The following is a 22237-nucleotide window of genomic DNA, read 5'->3' as shown; positions in this document are numbered from 1 at the left end:
TTTCTGCTATATATCTGCCACATATAAGAAAAAACTTTTATACCATTTTAATTGCTTTTCTAGAAATAGAATCCTTAATCAGGTTTTGAAAGTAAATTTGAATAAAAGTAAGAATCTTAAATGAAAAATTTCCACTGTTCCTAAAAATAATCTGGAAAAAATTAGATTGGAAAAATGAATAAAACTACATGGTTGTGGAAAATTTATGATGAGATGTTTAAGATGAAATAAATATATAAAATAAAAAATATGGATCATAAAATATTAATTTTTGAAATTACTTTAATGGAAAAAAAGGCTATTTGTCACTTGCTTGTTATTTAAAGTTCATTTCAAAACCTATACTTTGTGACCAGAAATACAAACTGCTGGTTTTTAAGTGTTTTAGAAAGGAACAATAGAAAGCTTTCCTCCACATAATTTCATCAAAGTCAAGTTTCACAGCTCAAAACCATCACTAGTTAGTACAATAGAACAATGCGGTACTATTTACATGTACACCATTGATAATTATGCGTTAACCTATGTACAAAATAACAACTTCCTTTTAGAACACATATTGTGGTATTGTACACCCCTTACTCCTGTGTATTCGCTGTATCCTAGAGAGGATACTCAGATCCAACAGCAGAGCCCTTTTTGCTATCCAATAAACATTTTATATGATTGAAAAATCAGAAAATCATAAGACAGGTATAAACATGTTTTTAATCTCTAGTAACAGCAGGATACTAACAGGAGAGCTAGGAATATCAGGGGGAAAAAATGGCACAGAAGAAAAAGTGAAAAAGCCCCATTGATTTGTTGACAGAGGCCTAGCAGCTGTCACAGTAAACCATGGCTCTCCTGCACTTAATCAATGCCACCCTCCAAACAAATCACTCCGCAGCCCAGATGAAAAGCAATCAAGAGGAACACCTTCATAAGCATGAGGCTTGCTAGATGGAGTTCAATGAAGTGTGTCTTTAAGCTTAGGCACTCCAAGCGTGATCTATGACCCAAACGGTAATGACAAACTCTTAACCCTTTTGAAGAAGGCAACAAATATCTGTCTCTTTTGCAAACAGATTACATCATAAGATGTACATCAATAATTTTTAGAAAATACCATGCACATCTTTGGTGCACAGTCTTTTCTTCCTCTGTTATTGGGTCACTAGCAAATATAGCTTGTCTCTCCCAGCGAGCAACTACTTTAAATGGTTTTTTTGGGGTTTTTTTTGTTTTGTTTTGTTTTGTTTTGTTTTTTTTTTTTGTGGAAGCCAGCACAGGAAAAAAGTTACTAATTTTAATCCTTACACAATGCTTGCAGAGAATTTCTAAAGAACTAAAATATTATTTTATGTTCTTTTTATTGGAGCATAAAAGTGCAATGTGTTGAAGACTTAAAAAAAACCCCCTGTTATAGCATTACTTCCAAGGGGAAGTCTAAACACTGCTCTTGCCTGTTTAGTGGCAGTAGACAGCTTGCTGCTAGCTTATATTTCCTTTTCTTTTTATTCTTATTTTTGATTGACCAAACAGAGGTTAAAATTGACTCTGGAATTATGCTGTCAATTTCATTCACATGAGACAGTAACTCAGACAGAGGGTTTTATTTCACAGTTCACTGAAGGAATGACTTCATCAGCTGTTCTCATGGCATGCCACCAACAGAGTGCACTGTCATATGCTCAATACTTGTACCAATTAGATCTTTAACAGTACTATTGTTATGGTAGTCGTGCATTACATTATAAACATGCTAGGAGCTCTTTCCATGTTAAATTAATACATTATTTTAAGAACAATTTATTATTTTTTATTGATAGCTTTAGAAAATAGATTGTGCAACACATTGTATTTCTGATACAAATGGTGGAATGGAGATAAGCATTTTTTATTAGTCTTGTCTCATGCTGAATATTTCTGTTAATATGTATTCTAAAGTCTATTGTTGCTTGACTTTGGGCTTACACTATCCCAACTGCTCACATGGCAGCAGCCAGTAAACATGCCACAATTGATGTGCACTTGGATCTCTTCAGAATGATACAACTGACCTTTTTATTTAATTTATAGTCTATTGGCCAGCACATATTTCCTGCCTAAGGGTCTAGCTTATCTCTCACGTAGTCAGTGGAAATTGACATTTCACTACTTTGCAGGTTAACCTAATGTTAATTAAAGCATGAGGAGGCACTCATCCTTAATATTTTCATGGAATACATGCTATTCTAAAATCAAGCTATTTCAAAATACGAATGCATATTTCAATTCAAAGGTCAGACTACTGAATATGAATGCAAATAAGAAGGTACATATACAGCTAAGTTGTCATGGTTTAGAAATGGTACTTCCTAAATTAGTGCTCCCCTCACTGAGACTCCAAAACCACATGCAACTCATGTGCTTCTCCTCGCCCTCCTCCTTGCCCTACAGGTGGCTGGAGAGGAGAATTGGAGACATCAAAGGCAAAGGTCACAGGCTGAGATAAGGGCAACTTACTGGAAATAGCAATGAGATAAGAAAACCAACAGTAAAAGCAAGAATATTACTAACAAAAGGTGTAAGACAAATAAATGGTTGACACACGAAAGCCATGATAAAATATGACTGTCCCATCACACCACACTTTCTCAAACCTGGAAAAGGGATTCCCTTCTCAAAAGTGAGAGTCCCTTTCTCCTGCCCTGGCAATGACATAAGATGGTATCAAATAAGAATCAGGTGCTTGGCCATGCCCATGCATCTTCCAGGTTCCAGTCCCTCTGGGCTACTGTGAAAAATTAACCCTGTTGTCCAAAACCAGGACATTATCCACTCTTTATTCTATGCTGTCTACATCACACCCAGATCCTGTACCTTCCAATCATATACATATATACACAAGCACAGGTATCATTTTCATAGTCAGTAGCTGTTCCTCCAAGTTATCTGTTGAGTTTTTTTAGTCCATGACTGTGGATTCTATCTGCCTTACCGTCTGCATCACCAACTGGTGTATCTGGAGCAGTCCATTCTCGTTGTCCATGGTAGTTCTGGCATACACTGGCAGTGTCATTAAGCAACAAATATTAGACAATTCAACATTACAGACTCTTCTCAGCCCAAAATCAAATCTCCTTGAGGGGTACATTGGGTTTGCTGGTCCCTCTGCTTTACTCACCAAGCACACCCAGAACCTTGAGCCAAAACAGTTCCACAGATGGGCATCTGTTTGCTTGAGGCAAGGCTATTTCCCATATGCACTATGAAACTTTATCCCCTTCTACAGGACAAGGAGGTTTTGACTGGGCAGGGCCATCTCAATTAGTACAGCCTCAGGTGTTAACTACCCTGGTGGCTAGAAGTGGAGAGTCACATGAAGCACTGTTTCTACTCCTTGTTTCATTGACATCAATGCCAATGAGTGCATACATGAAAATAGCATGCTCCATACAAACTCCACTGTATGAATTGTGCACAAGGGAGCTCATCTGGATCTACAGGGCATTGCTTGTTATGTAAATCCCTATAGATTTCCTACATCTTAGGTAATTCTCTCAGGTACCTGACACCTTTCTCCATAATGTTCTATCTGCTTGGGTGTACTACTAGTTCATCCTTTAGAGAACATCTTTCCCTCACACTTGACAGGAGCTGCCTGCAGGAGCTGACTTTCTATACTCATTGCGATCCCCTTGTCAATGCCTAAATCCTGGGACAGGGATCACAGTTGCTTTGCTTTACTACCATCTAGTTTCATACTGTGGGACATGATAGCCCAGCATCAGAGCAGACAGGTCACTGCAAGCTCACCTGACTGGCAGCTGAAATCACAGTATGATTATTAATGAATTCCAAGATGTATCACTCAAGTCCGGGGCAAGAGAATGACACTGAATACACATCCCAAATGACTCTTACAGCCCTTGATGTTATAATGTCATAAACTGGTATCACATAGTACAGCAACAAAGTAATCCTGAGCCTTCTCACACTGAAAAAGAGGAGCATACAGAAGAGCATATGTGTTAGGTACCACACCCACAGGAACAGTCAAGGAATATTGTGACCAGGGGCTCCACACATAACACACAAGTGCTTAGACCAAGCTTGTTTCCACTCCCATAAGGGCAGCTCTGTTACTATTTCAAGCCTTCATGCTCCAGATTTGACACCAGTTAAGGCTTTCATAATTTAGGAATGGTACTCCTCAATTTCCTGTCCCTCCCTGACACTCACCTCACTTGCTTCCCCTCTCCCATCCTCTGCTCACAGGTGGCTGGAGAGGAGTATTAGAGGCACACAAGGCAAGATCATGGGCGGAGATAAGAATGATTTATGGGAAGCAGCAATGAGATACGAAAAACAAACAGTAACAGCAACAATATTATCAAGAAAGAAACTATTTACATAGAGGAACCATGACAAAATACTGACTGACCAATTGTCCCACCATACCACACTTTCTCCTGCCCAGAAAATCAATGGTCTTCTCGGAAGTGAGAGAGTCTGTCTCCCCTGTGACTCTCCTGGCACTGATTTAAGATGACATAGAATAACATTAGGGTCTTGGCCATACAACTCCAGGCTGTGCCCTTCCATGGCCACTGCAGAAAATCAGCGCTGTCCTTGTCTGAAACCAGGATACATATATATATTGTGATTCAAGAAGCCTATAAAATAGTTCTTGTGGCTACCTAATAATTTGTCAGCTAGCTAATAATGATAATAATAATATTTAAAACATGCCATGTATGATATATGCTATATTTGCTATGCCTTAAATGCATTAGGATAAACGCATGATTCCAGATCACTAGAAGGATAGTAAGGAAGCCCTTAAATTGGAGATACAACTTTGTTAGCTCACAGTAATTTCTTGATATCCACTGTTTAGAATCATATTTTCTGAGTAGCAATCAAATCTATCCTGAGAATTTTAAAGAGCTATTCTTTGTTGACACTCTCCATGTAGAAAAATGGGAAATGGCTCTGTTATAAAAGGCTAAATAAGGTTAACCATTTGGAGAAGTATGACTGTGTGCTTTTTCTGACTTTTCCTCAGCTGTCACCTAAGTGTTCTGTACTGGTCACTCCCAGAATCACAAACCATTTTGCATGGTCCTTTTGTGAGCAGGGACAGATATTCTAGCTAAAACATTCAAATATGATGCATAAGAGAATTCCCTCTCTAAAGATCAAAAAGTTTTAGTATAATAGCAGATTACACAAAGGCATTAACCTAAAATCTGTGTCATTAAGGGAGACTTTTAAACATTAAAACATTTCAAACATTAACTTAGGTATCACAGGTTAGGGACACACTTGGCCAAAGCTCTTTTGAATTATCTTCCTTGAAAATTATCAAATACCCAAATAATTGTTTGTCAGAGAAAATAGAGGGATATGAGTGATGCTCACACTCAGCGAGCAGTGTTGGTGCTGGTTAACTAGTCTGTCTGAGTTATCCCTCAGAATGGTCTTCAAGTGGAGAACCTTTGTTCAGGGCTGCAAAGATTCCCTGACACTATTGTAGTATGGGCAAATACTAGGCCAGGAAGCAGCTGCAATGCAGAATGTGCCAGAAGATTTCCCTTTACAGTTTAAATATATTTTTCTGTCATATTCATTACTGATTCAAATTCAATACAACTGAAGCTGATGAAAGGTAGTCAGCTGGTGTCAGATTTGTTGCCAAGTTCAGCCAAACCAGTGAAGTTCAAAATTCTGGCAAATCTAGATAAAGAAAAAAAAAAAAAAAACCCCAACCCCCCCCCCAAAAAAAAAAAAAAAAAAAAAAACAAAACAAAAAAAAACCAAAAAAACCAAAAAAAAACCCAAAAAAACAAACAAAACAAAACAAAACAAAACAAAACAAAACAAAAAAAAAACAAAAACAAACAAACAAAAAAAAACCAACCCCTAAACAAAATCAAAAAACAAAACATCAACTTTGGAAGATAAGGACAGGGGGAAAAATATTTCTGATTTTTCCTCATTCTGAATCAGAATCCTTTCCTGAATAAGTTTTGCTCAGCTGAGAATTTAAATGATACTGGAGGGAAATAAAGCTGCTTCCAGTAATACACTCAAAAATAATTTTGTGACTTCATTTCATGACATGAAGCTACACAGCACATCATAAATTTATTTCCTAAAGTCTAGGATTTATGTCTGCTTTACATCCACATCACATCATAATACGATGCAGTTTGACACACCATAATTTGTTTTTAATAATACATTATTTCAGGAGCTGGAAAAGTGTCAAGCCTTTGTGGGATTTATTTATTTATTTTCTGTGCAAAATTAGTGACTGCTCTGATATTGCTGCAACTCCAAATTAATCCAGTTATTCTGTGATTTGATAGCATAGGGGGAAGTGTGTTTAGAATTTCCTGATGTAAAAAAAAGAAATTGCAACAAAGACAGTGCTATTCATCACTGCATGCTTTGTACTTACATTCTGTTTAGTGCAAATATTTCATCAAAATAGTACATACCCCACGGTTGACTGAATAAGAGGAAGAAGGAAAGGCTTAGGGGTTCTTTGAGTTCTTGCCTGCAAACATGTCTCAGAAAACAGAAACAGAAACTTGCAAAACAAAGTATAATTTTATTATTCAGAATCATCATTCTTAGTTTCCTGTGTACCTAATGTTTCATCTAGTGTATGATTACCCTATTGCCTTTTTCTAGCTGTCCCTTAAATTTTTTAATGGTATATCACAACTATAACTTTTGTGTTAACAAACTCAAAGTTTAAATGCCTAGCATTCCATATCAAGTTTTACTGGCTACCACTATTTGCCTAAAAATTATCATCAGTACTTATATTAAAAATGTAAACATGTTTTAGTATTTGTGTGGGTTTTGCCTTTTCTTTCCCCTCATCCATTCCTTGATTTAAACTCTTTCTAATTTTTTTCATTAGAGACCTCATTTTGTTTTATTTTTAATTAATGATGATTATTACACTTACCATTTCTTCAATTGCTAATTCTAGCAACAGCATGAGTGTTTTGAAACATTGCATTTAATTGCAGTCATTACAGAAAGAAAAGCCTAGCTGGACTTTTCTTTGAAAAGAAAAAGAGAAGAGGCCTGAAAACCTATCTAGCTCCTTTATAATGGTAATTTGAAAGAAAAAAATCTTTGTTGGATAATGCTTTTTTAAATCAGAGTAAATTGATCATTGTTGTTTCTCTGGAGGACTCAAAGTGATTTCACTACTTCACCTTTCTTTGAAACATTATTCTGTCAGGTAAGACATTTTAAAGCCTTTCTTCTCATTTCTGTTTCTCACAGCTTTACATTTCTTCAGATTTAACAGATCATGCTTGATAATTCATACATCTGTGACATATGGTACATTTCAAGTAATATGGCTTTTATTTTTTATCTTTACAAGCTAAAGATTGCAGCTTGGTATAGGTAATACTTGAGTTCTTGCACAGCAATATTTTTAAAGCCTAGACAGGAATCAAGCCTTGACTCTTCTTAAGGACAATGGGCTGTCACTCTTATCTCAGAGAAAGGTGAACAGAAACAATAAAAGCATTGCTAACTTGTGGTAGCTTTAACTATTTCAAGGAAAAGTGAAAGATATGATGATGTGACAAACTTTCATAAAGTGTATTTGCAAATTCTGTAGTAGGTTCAAGGTAAAAGAAGTGGAAAATCCATGCCAGGTAGCTCAAACCCGATTTCCATATTCTCATTCAAAACATGTTTTGAATTCATGATGCCTAATCTGTAGTTTTACAAAGTGTTTTAGAAACATAGCCACTGAACACTGAACTAGTAATGAGGCATTTCTGAAAAGTTTCTCTTTGTTTTTGTAATTTAAATATGAAATCCCCTTTTTGTTTCTCTTTTTGTTCACTTTTGTTACATTTTATGCTTATCTTTATTTGCACTAAAATTACAGGAATAAGACCTAGATGCTATTTTCAAAAATTATTTAGGAACTGAATTCTAATAGAGAAATAATTGGATTTAATTGCTCAGATAATTTTCAATTTAAAATTCTTAAGAAAGAAAGAGTCCTATTGAAAATTTCACCTTTTTTCAGTATTAAAAGTATGCATGGTTTTACTCATCAGTAAAGCTATTAAATTGTGACTTACTTTACTACAGTTCTTTAGTTAGTCTGCTTGGTAGCCAGTAAGTGGTACACATCTTGTGACCCACTAAAACTTTATGACATAGACACATTAAATATATTGCTCTTGATGGATTTCAAATTGATACTTCTCTGTATCATGCTCATATTTGTATTGATGAGCATCTATTTGGAATATCTTTACAGAAATGCTGTTAAATTTTCAGTCTAGACTATGCAGTCTTTGTGCAGTGTTTGGAGGTTAATGCAGGATTTTGTTTGCTCATCAGAAGTGTTGAATTCTCTTATTTTCACAATGTTTCATGTAGAAAAAAAGATGAGTATTAAGTGGTTGGTGTATCAAAAATGAAATGAAAAAGGAGCTCTGTGTGTGTTAATGTTGTGGACTTTGAAATAAAACCAGGAAATGCACTTCCATATGGAAAGTTTGAGTCCACACTAACTTCACTGTCTTGGTCCACTTCATCAATAGCATTTTTCTACTTATTTTTTCAGTAATTTAAATTATTAAATGCATAAATAAGTATAACATATCTTGATAAAAAGCATAGCATCCAATTATGGTGTTTATCAGTGTGTCATAAATTTCACTTTATGATCTGTTTCAGCAAGAGCGAATCTGAGTAAGCCCGACAACAGAATGAAGAATTTCACAACAGAATTTCCTTTTTTTCATAGGTTAATGCTCTCTTGCTAAAAGAGTAAGGTAATGCAGAGATTTTGCTAGTTATTGCTTCAGTGTTCTACTGGAGTTGGCAGAAGCAGAGATGTTGGTGTTTTGAATGAGCACAAATAGAGTTAGTAGGAGAAACATTTGTAAATATTTTAGAGTGCAAAGCACCAAAACACTTAAAAATGCCATTTCATAGGGAAAATATTTTTCTAGGCTCAGAATATAACAGGAGTTCCAAGGAATTAAAATCAGCCAGAACCTCTGTTTGGCTAAGACTTCTCTCACAAAGGCTATGCATGTATTTAGAAAGTTACATTAGATCATGTGGCTCATCCCTGACCCACAGCTCCTAAGGGGCATCTTGCAAGCACTGGACCCATTGAGAACCATAGGAAATATGCTGCATGCAGTAAAACCAAACATAGGGCCACTGAAAATGTAGATTGCATGGGAGCTGGAGGTTCATGCATGCTTGACAGAAAACCCTATATGAAATATTCTTAATTATCCTAAGTGCTTAAGAGGCTTGTACTTGATTTCTTTTGTCCAGATATTAAGATGTCATTTTCTATATCATACTACAGGGAAAGTGACATCAGGCTCTGATAGAGCTCAGTGGTTACACAACTTTCTACATCACAGACCAAATGAGTAAGCAAATATTTTACTACCCTCCATCAGACATAATTTACAAAATAGTAAATAAATTATAAACAAAGTCTCCTTTGTCTGGCCCTCTTCAAACAGAAGTTTTATAAAGAATTGTCTTTATTTGTGACAGCTGTCTTGACTTCTATATGATTTTTTAAATATAAACACAGGTGTCCATATACACTGTTTTTGACTCTGCTTTCAGTGAGCTCTACATATTTTTAAAATATAAAACAAAGAAATGTCACCCACTGGGAATAAATTTATCCATTAAATCTTCCAAAGAAATACATTCACATATATGTTTACATAATATAGAAACCTGCCACTGAAAAAACCCACAATTAATATACACCCAAAGAAAATTGTTCATTTTCCTCAGAAAATGGTGGAAAAGCTGAATAGAAAGACCTTACCCAAAGACAAACCCATTTGCGATGAAGTGTGGATTTCAACAGACTGAAGGAATGATCTGGCAAGATGAGTTTCGAACACATTTAAAGAGCTGTACCTACATTTTATTGTTGGATCTAAAATGTGCTCCTATAAAATTAGCAACTTAATCAAACCCATGTTTTAATTCAGGGAATCAGCTATTCCACTGCTTTATTTGAAACTCTGCAATACTGATTTTGACAGAAGGCTTAGAGGCAACATGCAATGATTTTGACAGAAGGCTTAGAGGCAACATGAAAAGATCTTGTCTCAAATCTCTTCATCAATTTACATATTCCACTCTCTGCTTCACACATAATAAGACATATTGGAATCTCTAAATGCAATGGCTTATTGGGAAGTAACAAAACTCATAGGTTTGATGTGTAATACCACAGTCAAATCTCATGTACTCTTCTATTTAAGAAGAAAAAAAGTTATCTGTGGTGTCACATCAGGTTTGCTTTTGAAATATTATGTATGTTTTGACCAAATTTCCATTTTCACAAGATGCTGCAAGAAGATATTTTAATACACAAATAATCCTTAGAAGTGGTCATTCAAAACAAATTTCTTAAAATTTTGAAAGTTTTGTCAATGCAAGTATCTATCAAGCCCACTTAGGAAAGTATCTCATGTTCTGATTAATAAAGAGAGTTTATAAGTAGAATAAATATATCACTTTTAAAAATGTTATATTTTCACATTGAATATTTTCATTTAGTCTGAATGATGAGGAAAAAAACAAACATAGAAAATAATACAGCAAACTGAAGCAGGAAATTTTTAATAATTTTCAATATGCCCCAGGTTTCTGAATTAATTTTAGCATATAGATAAGGAAAATAGAAAGAAAGTTAGGATAAAAAGTGGAAGGTGTCAGGTATTTAGCAGTATCTTGCTCCTTTTCTAGAATACAGTTGCTCTGAAGCATGCTATTCCTTTTCCTAAATTTTTTTCCTAACTCTTCACTTAAGAATATATTAATCAGAAAAATTAAACATTCATTATAGCTTTACAGGAATGTAGTATCCTAGATTAAATTTTGAAAGTACAATTGGTCAGTACTGTTGTGGTGTGCTGTAATGTCCCATTTTGGACTTCCAGGTCACTTCCCCAGGTGTGCCTATACATCTCTCCCTTCCCCCTTGCCCCCATGCTGAGTGAGTCCTGTCAATCAGGCTTAACATTCCAGCAAGGCATCGTGTGGTTGGTCAAGTTCAAAGGATGCCCCTATGCCCAGAGGTCATTGGCCTGTCTGGGTGTCATCTTCCCCTGAGACCCTGCCCCTCTCACCTGGTTGGTGGCTCACCTGTACCTCCCCTCCCCCCATCCCTGAGCTTAAATGGTGAATGAGACCATGCGGTCAGCATTCTGTTGGAGCAGTTGCTCACGTTCAGACCTCTGTAACCATGGAATAAACCTCTGGACATTAAACCCTCCAGCAGAATACTCCTTTTTCTCTTCACCATCGCTTGAAGCTATTCCTCCTGAGGTAAACGGGGTTCCTAACAAGCCTGGACTTGTTCAGTGCCCAGCTGCAACCACGAGCAAGCCAAGGTATCTCTGGGGTGATACACCGCAGTTGCTGCCTTTGGCCCAGCAGCGAGGGTCAGACTGGCCCAGGCACAATCTAACTGGTAATATTGGGAGCCATATTCCAATATTTGGCATCCCTGGGTGGGCTAAGCGACTCTGCAGCCCGAGACGGACTCGCACTACCTCGGAGAAGCTTCTAGCAGCCGTGCATCCAGCTGAAAGGGGCTTTGGTTGCATCGCCCTCAGCTAGAGACTTTGGGAATATTCCCAGAAGAAGTTTCGTGGACTGTTCGGCACTTCTGGAAAGCCCAGCTCCTTTCTGGTGAGCAGATTTTCCAGAGGAAGAACAGGGGAGCCTCTCTCGCCCACAGAGAGGTCCTATTCCGGTGAAGAGACCTGCCTGTACCCAGCCAGCTACAGCTTCCATTTCGGGTGAGTATCTCTGCTCTCGGTAGAGCAGGAGCTCAAAAACAGACTCTGCCGTGAGTTCTGTTCCTTTTTGCCTTTGCATTTTTGGCTGCGCAGCCCCACAGACGGGAATTCATTGCGTTCTAGCTTTTAGCTTTCTGCTGCATGCGTTACTCTCTTTTGGAATTCGCGCTGGAGCGGGAGTGCTCTGCCCTTCCCCCCGGCTCTGCTCCGCAGGGGGGGCTCTCCACATGGTCAAGGGATCTCTCTCTCTCTCTCTCTCTCTCTCTCTGTGCAGGGGAGGGGGGGGACTCTCGGCTCTCTCGCCGCGGGGGACTCTCTTTCTCTCTCTCTCTGTGCGGGGGAGGGGGGTGTTCTCTGCACACGCAGCGCAGGGGGGCCCCGGTTTCGGCTTACCACGTGGCGTGGCTGCTCTCTCTGCTCTGCGGGGGGCTGCATTCCACGGTGGGGGAGGCTTTGTTTCTGCCTCGGCTCGGCAGGGCATGCCCTGCTGCTGCTGCCCGGGAATTTTAAAAGCAGTATATACAGCTGCATTGTGAAGCTTTTGTCGGCTTGTTATCACTTTCCTATCTGTGTTTTTTTTTTTTTTTCTGAAATCGGTAGCTGATTTTAGCTTTGCTTTTGGTCAGGCGGGATCTAGTACTTTGCTTTTTACATCTAACATGGGTTTGAAACTCAGCATTGTACAAAAAGGAGGATTCTGCTGGAGGGTTTAATGTCCAGAGGTTTATTCCATGGTTACAGAGGTCTGAACGTGAGCAACTGCTCCAACAGAATGCTGACTGCATGGTCTGATTCACCTTTTAAGCTCAGGGACAGGGGGAGGGGAGGTACAGGTGAGCCACCAACCACGTGAGAGGGGCAGGGTCTCAGGGGAAGATGACACCCAGATAGGCCAATGACCTCTGGGCATAGGGGCATCCTTTGAACTTGACCAACCACACGACGCCTTGCTGGAATGTTAAGCCTGATTGACAGGACTCACTCAGCATGGGGGCAAGGGGGAAGGGAGAGAGGCGCACGTGGGGAAGTGATCTGGAAGTCCAAAATGGGACATTACAGCACACCACAACACAGTACTTTTGATAGGCAATGGATTTGTTAAAGTAATTGAGGATTTAGGGCATCTGAGGGAGAACATTCCAAGTTTTCAGGAACAAAAGGATACATGCAAGTAGCTAAGAGATGGAGATATAAGTGTAAAAAAAAGAAATTAAAGACGCTACTGAATATTTTGTATCAAGTCACATGGATTAAATTACAATGAAAAACATGAACTTTAACTGACTTATCTGAATTTTGTATTGATATGCCTAATGGTGTACATGACCCTGGGTAAAGTTTCACCAAATAAAAATTTTGAAATATGTAAAAAATTCTGCAAATTATAAGGTCACAATTCTGATAGAGTCACTTAGGATACACATAGGTGTCTGGAAAACTTTATGACTGGAAGTTAAGAAGGAGACAGAACAGAGAAATGCAAGGTGCTTGCAGGAATGGAGAATTTTACACACTATCCTCACTGTACATTTGTGAGGAGCACAACCAAGAGGCAGGAAGGATGATCTAGTCAGGAATCTGGGGAGTCTTAAAAAGCAAAACCAGACTTTCACCTAATAGCTAAGCAGTAGAAGATAGTTTAAGGGAAGAAAAGAAGAAGGGAAGCAAGACTTAATTTAAAATATATCGGAAAGGGAAGAAAATATTAGTATTTAAATTTTTTTATTTTTCTAACAACATTGCACTAGAGTCATCAAGATAGTGTCAATATTAATGTCAGTATTTCCTCTCACATGCATGCCGCATTAATCAGTGAAGAGGCATTGTCTTGCAGATTTTGCATCAAACAAAGAGAATTTTAAATATTTTCTCAACCTTGAAGTTCTTGTAGTGGTGAATGTCACTTCTTTCTTTGTGGTTTTCTTGTGACTCTTTTTTTAAACTGATTTTTGGTTTTTAGGTTTTTTTTATTATTATAGTAATTCAACATAGATCAGGCTTGGTTTATGTTTGCATTGTACTGAGAAAATCCTTAAAACAGAATAAAAAATATTGACAAATAATTTAATTAGGTAATTCTTAAGTATCTTTCTTTATTTCTTGACATCCATTTGGTTTATCCAAAATGTGGAGTAGAAAACTGTATGTGTTCACAGATATTTGTGATTAAGTCTTGAACTTTTAATGGAATATTTCAGACTATTCTATTTATGACTTGATAGGTCTTGCCTAGGGTGACCTGATCAGTCCAAACTGAATACTACAGCTCCTGTTTGGTAGTAGGAATAGCGTTATCTAACTTGTTTAAATGCAAATTTTGAAACCATCAAAATGCTGCTTCCAAATGCATGATGTACACAAGTCTTAGAATGAGCAGACTCATCCTTGTCTGCACTTATTCATATAAGATTTTTTAAATCATGGGGGCATTCACCTGTGGGGTGAATGCCACATGGGGGCATTCACATTCTTTGGCATTACCAATTAGTACTTTGGAAAATGCTCAGTATTTGTGCATTGTACAAGACTGTCCTCCATTCCCAAACAGCAAGAAATTTCTGCCTCTTGATATTTTTTCATACCTGCTTTCCTATTGAACAAAGTTCTTTATTTCTGAATTTGCTGTTCATCTTGGGCATTTTAGTATGAGCTATCTAAAAGACCACAAAGTATAATAGCAAATACAGCAGATAACTCAATGGTGTGGTCAGGCAATTAAGTTAGAAATGAGATGATTTCATTAGAAACTGCTGAGATTTGACTAAGATTTAAATTTACAAAAATGTCGAGTCTAGTTCAGTACTTTAATGATTGACAGAAAATATATTTTGTTAATTTCTCCTTCTTTGAATTTTTTTCATTATATAAAAAGTCTTTCACAAATTCTTTAGTTTGGCATTCATTTACTTGAAATAAAATTTTAAAGTTTCTTTCTTGCCTATAATACAGAAAAGTGAATAGTAAGAAATACTTCTTAGTGTCACGTATGTTGGCATTTTCCAAGTGACCCATGTTAAATAATTAACCTCATAATATTAAAGCTAATACAGCTAGCAAGATTTTCTTGCTTTGGAGTTTAATAAGACCTTAAGTGCTCCGTCTCTGAAGCCAACGGCTACAATTAGAGTAAAGCAAAAAAGGAATTCATTATAAGCTGGGGAAAACCTTTTCCAGATGATGAATCGTTAAGTTATGCCACTTTGAGGATAATACCATTAGATATACAGTGTAAGATACTGAGAGGGACATGACACTAGGCAAGCCAGCTCATTCATTGTTAGGGACCTCCTGTGCTGTGTTGATTTGTTTGATATGTGCATAGTTCTGTTATCAATGTTGAGCTCCTTTGTATTTGGAGGTATAGCCAATATTTTTATCTGCTGTTCTTTTATAAAAACCTAGTAACCGAAACTAGTAATGCTAACCATTTGAAGAGTAGCATTCTAGAAAGAAGAATGTCTTTGTGGGATTCCTTCAAAAGCACCAAATATTTCCTTTCCTTCCAATAAGTAAGAACTAGTTTTTATAAGTTGTTGTTTCCCTAATTTTCCAAAATTAATGAAAGGGGTTCCAATTTTTAAACTTGCTTTTTGCTGGGGTTCCTTTTTTCCGTTCTGTTTCTGTTTTTGTTTGTTGTTTCTTCCTTCATCCAGATTTTTTCTTGTCACAGTTGTTATGCTTGAGGACAATTGAAATAGAAATTATTTCTTTGTCTGTCCTTATTTATAACACCTCTGCCATGTGGAAGTAGAGATTTTCTCAAGTCATTTGTGTTTGATTAGTCTGTCAGTGCCAGAGAAAAGCTGAGACTTGCGTGCCCAACTAGGCAACATCTTTTTATGGGGATCCTTCTCTGAGCAGTCCTGTTGGATTGGAGCATGGTTCAGCTGACTTATTCAGGGCTATGTGCAAACAGAAGGCCCCTCTCCTGGATTTCCACACCTTAAATTGATCTGTCAGCAAGAGGAAGGATTCAGGGAACCATGCCAGCAGAAAGAGACTCCATTCTGTGTCTCTATAGGCAAGTGGAGACTTACTCCTGCCAGCAACTGTTAAAAACCTTGAAGGGCTCACAATTAGCACTTTATGGAGTGACACTCTTTATTAATATATTAGAAAATTCTGACAGGTTAAGGTTTTAAGATTGCCAGTGATAGTATCTGGCTGCTAAAAACATATTCAAAGCAATATACAGATAAACTCTAATCCCTAACAAAAACTGGTTTGGGATAATCAATCAAAACATATAGAGTACAGTTCATACCCCCCAGCCATCCCTGTAGGAGAGAAGATAGGTACAGACCATTAACTGATCGCAGGAGTTAGTATGGATTCTTCTCTAACTTCTTTCTATTTTTAACTTATTTTTATACTATTTTTATGTTTAGATGGAGCTTGAATGAATCTAGCTATACGTCATCTTCAGTGGTGAGTGGTCACACGTTGGAGCTGGGTAACATCAGCAGTACATCTGAGATAACCTTTGGGATGAAGGTGTGCATCTGTGATCTTCCCACAGCTGCTGTTTCAAGTGCAAGAGATCTTTCTTCTTTGGTTGAACAGCTGCTATGCACCTTATCAGCTACAAGATACCACTGAGTTCCCTCCTCTGCAAGGGTTTTGACAGAGACTGGACATGGTGTCTCCACTCCATTCCACTCTCTGTTTTGTCCCCCTCAGGATATATTGTGTGTGGTATGCTGACTGGATGTACTGCAGGTGGCATTGCAGTTGGGCATGCTGACCATATACCATCTGGAGGGTGGCAATTGCATTTCACCCTATAACTTTCATACAGTTATAATTTCTGTTAGAGTGTGAGTATAACTTAGTTCTATCTGATTTACCCTAGTCATTTTCCCACACACTTCTGATGAAAACAAACATGCTGTGTATTTTATTCTCATTACAGTCCTATTATTGTATTAAAATGATGAATGGTATGCATTTTTGTTAGTTCTTTCAAGCTTTTCAACAAGACTGATATGCAAAGTATTCAGAGATGCAGCTGTTCATTAAAGTAAGCAGGTAGGTGAACACTTCCACTTTTAAAATATTTCTAAAACCTAAACCATTTATCCACTGAGTATTTTGTCAAAGAAAAACAACATCTAGCACTGAAGGAGCTCCCTCACTTCAAGTATATTATCCAGACAGAGGCAAGTAAAAGGGGCTGCAAAAGAGAGAATAAGTAATAGGCACATCTCACAATCATTCTAATTATGAAAGTAGAGAATTAAAATCAAAGAAATCAAGGTAAGACAAGAACATGATACTGTTCCTATATTGACTCAATGACTTTTAAACCATTCATATGTACTGCAGAATTAAAGAATGGCTGAGGTCAGAAGATACCCTCTGAAGGTCATCTGGTCCAACTAACTAACTGGTCATGCAGGGCTGCCTAGGGCTACTATGTAGGTTGAGCTCCTGTTAAATTAATAAAATTATTAAAGGCTAAAACATAATTCACAGGACAGAACTAAAAATAAACTGCGGTTTCTTGAAGTTTTAGAAAATGCTATTTTTATAGGGAGTTTTATTGTTTGGAATAATTAAGTTATTGTCTTGTGGTATTGTTTGAAACAACATTTTGTTAAAGAGTCATGCAAGGACCCAGATGCAAAACTCTGGTTATTTTCCTTTTCAATTGAGAGACCTTGGAATCTGTAGCCTTTTAGCAGAACTTTTAAAAAGACAGAGCAATGCTGTCATATATTTCTAGATAGCATACATTAAGTGAAGTTAATGTACAGTCAGAGTCATAGTAAAAAACTGGGATTGTTTTATCTAGAATAGATCACAGGTTTTTTACATTACAGAAATGCTACTACCTTGGAATACTGAAACCATGTATTTTGACATATAACATATACAAATATACAACATAAAAATAAAACATAAACAACATTTGTCACAGAGAAATCTGTACTTCAACTTCCATATATATTTTAATGAAAATGTCAAAGAATTCCAGAAGCCACCATTTGGTTACTGCCAGGCGGATTGGAAAAAATTAAGATGGGTCACAGTTAATTACCCACACAATATACCTGTAATACAGTTTCAATTAGAGCATTATCTTCTGCACACGGGCTAACTGCACTGTCTCAGTTGGCTTCCTCTGGAAGGTCTTCTTGAATTAGAGACTCTTGTTTTAAGACTTCAATTGTGATAAAATAAACTAACCCAAGCACGAGCCAGTCCTTAACTAGACTAAGACAGAGAAGCATTTGCCACCAATAGCAATACTAAATGTCAAATTCCCTTCTTTCAAGGGGGAGATATCTGCTACTAGGGCATTGCTGCTGTAGATTACCTACTGTTCTGCGCTGGCTGGTGAGGATACAGAGAGAAGAGCAGCAGACCTGGGACTGAAACTCGCTCTGCAGAGAAGAAAGAATACTCACAGGTCATCTTCTGAGCTTGTGCAGAAACATCATTTTATCAAATTACTAAAAGTGCACTACTCGAGTCTCTCACAATGAAAAGGCATGTTTTTAAAGCTTAGCTGGTGAAAAGCTAAGACAGCAACTACTTTTGGAGTTGAATACTGTATAGTATGGACTTTCATTTGGGTTGTCCCAACAGGGACAGAACTTGGTCTTAATGAAACTTGTGGGCTCTTTGAACTCTATTTTATGATTCTATGATTTAAAGGTGTGTTTTCTTTATTTCTGTAACGCATGACATGGACAGAATAAATTACATCAGAAATCAATCTATATTTTCCATTTTCCTTTCTCCTTGATTCAATGGGTAGCCCTTGGCCATCATACTTAACTCCATACTAACTATTTTTCAAGTAAATATTTACTTATTTACAAGCAGTCTTTCTACTGACATTTGCCTTACAGTATTTCCCTCAAGTTAATTCATTTTTTTCTTTGAAAATTGTATCCAGATTATAGGATCTTGTTATCACGTTTTAAATATGGAAAAGAATAATAAGAGAGAGCTTAAAGCCAAAAGTATATACACTAACCTCATAATCTCTTTGGCATAAAAGTTTTTTGCCTTGCTTTTTGTTAATTTTGGGCTGGTCTTTTTAAAAATGATTAGTACTAGAGTGCTTTTTAAAAATTCAAGCCCAGTTTCTCTTGACTTTACCTGCCTCCATGGACCAACCTTCTAAAAGGAGATAGTCTTGAATCAGGCACTGATAAATAAAGAACTGACAAGTGGAAACTGATGTTCTGTACTATTAATATTCAGTAAAATGCACATATCAGTAACGCAATGACAGAAGCCAATCCTTAAGTTCTCCATTTAGTTACTATCATCCTGAACATAATATTTCTTATCAAGAAATCCATCACTGTGCAGAAAAGTGGTTATTAGAAGAAGCTACCCAAACATTATAGACAAGTCAAACTTTTCTCAAGGACTTATTATAAGGGAAATCATGGCTAATTTTGACAAAACACTTGGTATGTTTTTAAAAAGGATTCAGATCACGATTACTAGTGATATCAAAAAATTACTTGATATTCCAATATGTCTTCAATTTTGCATCCAACTTACAGACACTATCATATGTCCTAAGGAACAAAACACACAAATAAAAACATTAAAATCCATTAAAATTATTAGTAGTATCATTTTTTACTATTAGTTATTTATACCTCTGATGTAATTTGCCTTTCTCTTTCAATATATACACAAAGTGGATAAAGTATAACTTGCTTAAATGCTGTTTCAAATTGACAGATTTTACAAATGGTACAAAGAAAACATGTGAAATTAACTGTAGCTATAATACTTTTCACTAATAAGATCCTGAAAGAATGATTAAATGCAACTATTGATATTTTCTTTTGATGTCTATGTTGAGAAACATCTTTCTAATATAAAAATGTTATATAAATATTCAATGTACTGTATTTCTTTCATGTTTAATTGCTTGCAAATCTTTGGCATTACCAAAGTATTAAAACAGCAAGGTTTCCCCTAAGTTGCAAATGTTCCCTAATGCAAATGTTGAATTCTTTGCAACCATTGAAACAATATTCTTTGATCTGAAAGTGTGTAATATGTTTATGTTTAGGAATCCTTCAACCTTTTGCCAGTATTCTGCTATTACTTGAAAAAATTTCATCTGAAATGCATCATCTCCTTTTGGTCTTGATTTTCTTGTCATCATCCCGTGCAATGCCTGCAGCCTTTTGCATTCTGTTCTATCACAGTTCCCTAGACTATTTCCATGCCTTGGATTGTCTCTCAAGAGATTGTGCCAAGGTCATCTTCTGGACTTCATTTGAATTTAAAATATTATATCAAACAAATCTGAATGAAGCATTTGTTACTTTGCAATATTTAGTCAAAAAGCAGTTACAAATTTAAATTCAGTCATATGTAAGAGGATATGAGATAAAGTTCAGCAAAAGTGAGTGATCATTTCTGGATGATGAAATACCAAGAAAGTATAGGCCTAATGCTGAATTCTCTTTCATTCATCATTAATGAACAGCAGGTCCTAAATTTAATCTGAAGGTCTATGATGTAAAGCTCTGGTAATCAGAAAGCTTGAGCAGTTATTTTTTCAGTGCCTTGCCAGTGCTTTACCTGCACTGATAATGTACCTTTCCCATTACAATACCATTCCATGTTCCATTTTCAACAGTTATATGAAATACCAGCATCAGTAGTGTCTTTTTTTTGCTTTTTTGCCTTTTTCATCTAAACAGTTATCAAAAGCAATTTATTTTTAATGTGGACTTTTTTTCCTTTTCTTTTTTCCTTGTGAACTTTATTATTTCTCTGGCAAGAAACAGAAAAAAAAAGAAGCTTCAAAATGTTGACTTTCATTGACATGAAACAAAAAAGTGCACACTGTTCATCACAGATGCTTTATATAGGTAAATATCTGCAGACTTTATTATTTCTAATATTGTCTCCATTTGTCAATGCTTTGAATACTTTTTACAGAGTGAAACACTGTAAAAATAACCTCACAGTTCTTGCCTACTGTTCTTCCATGTATATCATTCTTACCTCCCCAAAGCATACATGTATGCTTTAGGGAGGAAAGAATCAATACTCAACTTTGTATTGAGTTTGTAGCAAACAGAGTTTGTAGCAAATATGCATGCCATGCAAGTTCCTGCGTTTTACCTTATCTGACAAGAACACTTGAAAAACAAAGATTAAGCCTGACCCATCAGTAACTTAAAAGATTTTCAAGTTGAAGAAATTGTAGCAAGCTCACTTTTTAATGCTTGTGACCTGGTAAGCAAAAAATAGTTTGCATTCCCTGTGGTTTTATAAAAATTGTCAGAACAGTGTAGTTTTAAGAGTTCAAAGACTTAACTGTCTTAAAACTGAAGAGGAAGTAGCAATTGCGTAATGCTAAGTGATTATATTAGAAGCATATGAGAGGTTTTAAAGTGGCTTTGTGTAGAAAATAATGAGCTACAGAACTGTGTATAGCAGTGTATTGCTAAAATTCTGAGGTTCTAATACTGGTTTTATAAAAACTTCTAATTCTGAATCAGTAATGTACTCTTTGTCAATTTTGTTTTAAATATGTGACACTATAATTTCTGGTAATATACTTCAATAGCTCAACAAAGCTTGCATGCCTCTGCAAGGAACCCTTCAGAAAAAGTGACTGAAGGGGGTACTTTCTGTGGGTGTTCGAAATTCTTCAGAAACTCAGCTGCCCTGTAGAAATTATTGTGGTTCCCCCCTGCCACGCCCAGTTAGGAGAAATAATGAATGGTTATTTTGCGTCATATCTTTGGCTGATGTAAATTGTTTAAATGTCAAGGAGGTATGACAATTTTGAGCAGAAAATCCTAATGCATATAAATAAATTTGCTCACCTGTGTCCCAAGCTAACAGATTTTTGAAAATATGAAAATAGCATTTCTTGGATATAGATGATATCTATGAAGCCTATGAACTAATTTATATGCCTGATTAAAACACTATAGAAAGTTCTGCAACATTCTGGATACTGCCTTTTTATATTTTGGGGAGTTTACTATTTTTTTTTCCTAACTGAAACCACAAATTTCCCATTTTCAATATCAAAGTCATAATGGCATTATGTAATATTAAAAGACCCACGTCAACAGAATGTTTCATTCTTGTTTATGTTAAAATTCCAAAAATATTTATAATATATGTCAATTCCTCTGAGACAAAAATTAAGCACATGAATGAATGTTTTGTTGAACAGGGCAGGCTCAATGGAGCTTAATTTTTTAATGGCTATTTCACATTTAAGTGATCAAACATTCTATCTGATCACTGGCTTCAGTGGAGCTTTCCCAGGTCCTATTTTTTTTTGAGGTTTTAGAACTGATTTTATTTACCAGCTTTTAATTTTTTTTTAATTTCACCAATCATATTCCTACTGAGTAACGATGTTTCAAGTGCAATTCTATGACTATTAAAACTAACTGGCAATC

Source organism: Melospiza melodia, chromosome Z (genome assembly GCF_035770615.1).
Source record: "Melospiza melodia melodia isolate bMelMel2 chromosome Z, bMelMel2.pri, whole genome shotgun sequence".
Taxonomy (NCBI): Eukaryota; Metazoa; Chordata; class Aves; order Passeriformes; family Passerellidae; genus Melospiza; species Melospiza melodia.
This window is presented reverse-complemented; position numbering follows the sequence as displayed.